At 31.4% G+C, this 2,803-nt stretch overlaps 1 protein-coding gene across 1 annotated transcript in view; it reads right to left on the bottom strand.

Moving 5' to 3' along the window:
- Positions 1 to 260: 260 nt before the first annotated feature.
- The window catches only part of LOC119589936 (calcineurin subunit B type 2), a gene marked incomplete in the record, with an annotated part of 57,915 nt that continues 55,372 nt past the window's right edge, over positions 261 to 2,803 (bottom strand). Inside the window, 1 exon segment of the mRNA XM_037938603.1 lies at positions 261 to 2,803. This exon segment is cut by the window's right edge and continues 1,272 nt beyond it.

Raw genomic sequence — 2,803 nt, 5'->3', positions numbered from 1 at the left:
CTGTGATGTTCATAACCTCATTCTTTCCAACAACCCTTCTATATTCATATTTCACCCACTGTGTGTGCACATTACCAAAGAATATATATATATATACGCATTTATGTACATGCTTATCAGTTCTATCAACAAGTGTGATGAATTAACAAGGAAGGTTTAAGATGACAAGTGAGGAAACACCGAGGACAATAGGACAGTAGATACAAATCACTAAATACTCTGACCCACCAAATTACTCATGTGTGGTTTGTAAAAAAATATTTGTCAAATCATAAATTGCTTCTTTATTTAAATTTCAATAATATTCACTGTCAAAAGATAATAACATTGCAAGTCTCACACAATTACACAATAAGTAACATCTGAAAACATACTATGACCAAATTGACCGAGTCCTGAGAATACCAAAAGTTTCTGCAGTCTTTTTCTGTAGATTCAAGAAAAATATCAAAGGCAGATTGCAAAGTACTTTTTTAAATGAACACTTTCCTTCTGGTTTAACATCATTCTGGTCTCATCATCTTATATCTCTTTGTCAGTTAATTAAATTTCAATAATTCCATAAGGAAGAACGATAGAAGGAAAATGCAGTTTAAACACTTCTCCTTTGTGACCAAAACCATTAAATATCAAAAAGTTAACCACCAGCCATATACAATTTTTTAAAGTACTTGATGTGGTTTTGTGTTAAAAAAAAAAAGATCTTACATACAATGGGAACTTCTTGCACATAAATAATTAAAGTTCACAGATAAATATAATATGCACTATTCTAGATTATCATGTCACCTTTTTTTTTCTATTTTTTATCCTAGCCAGTAATGATATATAAACATCAATAGTCTCAATAGCAAGAACAAATATCCTTCATATCAATGAAAATAATGCTCTAATCAACATTATAAATTTACCTTTCAGCCCTCATGCACACTTACAACAATACTATGCAGCGTAAGATAAATATAAACCCCCTTTGGAATAACTGCAATTGGCTTTTTGCTTCAACCTACCTTTCCTCATCACCTCTAGTGTGTGTTGTCAAAGACGATTATGTAGTGGAGAAAAAAAATTGCCAATGCTGTATCTAACATAGGCATACCTGGTTTTGCTTGCTATATTTGGTATATATGTAAACACATTTTCCTGATAATGTAAGTAGTCCTGCACTAGGATAATATGAAGGTTTGTTTAACAGATGAAACATGTCATCATGTCAAGGTAATAGGAGATTTTAAAAAGTACATATATACATTATCTACTTAAATGCATAGTATACACAGATGAATATACATTTTTCTTTTATTCATATGTATACACACCAGTAGTATTCATACAGATGTACATATATAACTGTGCATAAATGTGTACAAATACTGATGTGCTTATAATATATACTGTATCATTTGAGAATATTTAATATGAATTAATGTAATGTAATTTCATATAATTTCAGGTGTGTGTGTTTTAAGGGGGGGGATGTGCACATGGTAAAACATTTTATCATTTAAATAATCTTTAATTCAACTTTTTAAAAATCATGCTTCCTGATACCTGTAAATTATTAGCATAAAGGATTTAAGAATTAAATAATACAAGTACAATAGGGTCACTCTACCCAAAAAAGCTTTTCTTGAGACTCCCTTCATCTTGAGCAATCTTGCCACTGGCATTGTTCCAAAGGGGTTGACATAAAGAGTATTATTTGAAATTTTAATAAATCATTAGACAACATACAGCCATATTTGGCTTATATGAAATAAATTCAATTTCTTACATCTCTGATGACACTAGAACAAACAAAGGGTTTCTACAGTTTACAAATACCTGACAATTAGACATGATAAAATATTTCATATACAAAACATTCCTCTTCGCAATTCTCACAGAGAGAACACCAGAAGCATGGTTTTAAATTTACAAGAGACATGGTCCTATATATGGAGGGAAAGCCAAGAGACTCTAAGATCAATATCATTGAGCCCAATAACCTACATTTTCCATTTTTCAACTTGATAGGAAGGCAACCAATTTATGACCTAAACAATATAGTTACATAACTACTGGTAACTTTTTTATTATTTTTTTTTTTTTTGTCTTGAAAATGAGGTCATTACATATTAACTTGTGTTCATGTTACACACTATCTATCTTTATACTTCAAGTTCAATATACTCTTGAGTGATAAATTTATACATCTGTATATTTCTCCCACTCAGCTAATATAAATGTAGAAACTTTTTACTCACTTAGCTTCTGGGTACTATACTGTGTAATATGAACAGATCTGGCTCAAATGCTTTTCATGAAACATTAGAAAATATTTTGCAATAACAGCTGTTAGGAACAGCCTGTGGCGGCTTTCATGCTATATAGTGACCGAGCAATATTGACTAGCTAGAGCAGCGCACAGGACTTCTGCCTGAGCAGGTGTATTGCACGTAGGTTGATGGAGTTCTAATTGCCTAGGGTCATGCTACATCCTCATTCTTACTCTGTAACTTCTTTCTTTAAAAATGATATGAAAGTACATAAACATACATCTAACAACAATATTTTGAAACTATTTATTATTAGCCTCTAACTGATGAAGAAATGAGGCCAGTCTGTACACACAACCCTATCTGGCCCAAATTCTGAAGATGTACACTTGTAATAGATAAAAAATAAAATAGAATACATTCACTATTTAATGTGTTCATATAAAACTTCAGCTCCTGCTTACTAAGAACCCAAGGTGATTCTTTATTATCAAGTCAAATCTAGCCCTCCATTTTTCCCTTTCTCTTTCACAAGTATAGCATGA

This window comes from Penaeus monodon, chromosome 26, assembly GCF_015228065.2.
Source record: "Penaeus monodon isolate SGIC_2016 chromosome 26, NSTDA_Pmon_1, whole genome shotgun sequence".
In the NCBI taxonomy this organism is placed as follows: domain Eukaryota; kingdom Metazoa; phylum Arthropoda; class Malacostraca; order Decapoda; family Penaeidae; genus Penaeus; species Penaeus monodon.
The sequence above is the reverse complement of the archived record's forward strand: the minus strand, read 5'-3'. Positions and strand labels throughout refer to the sequence as shown.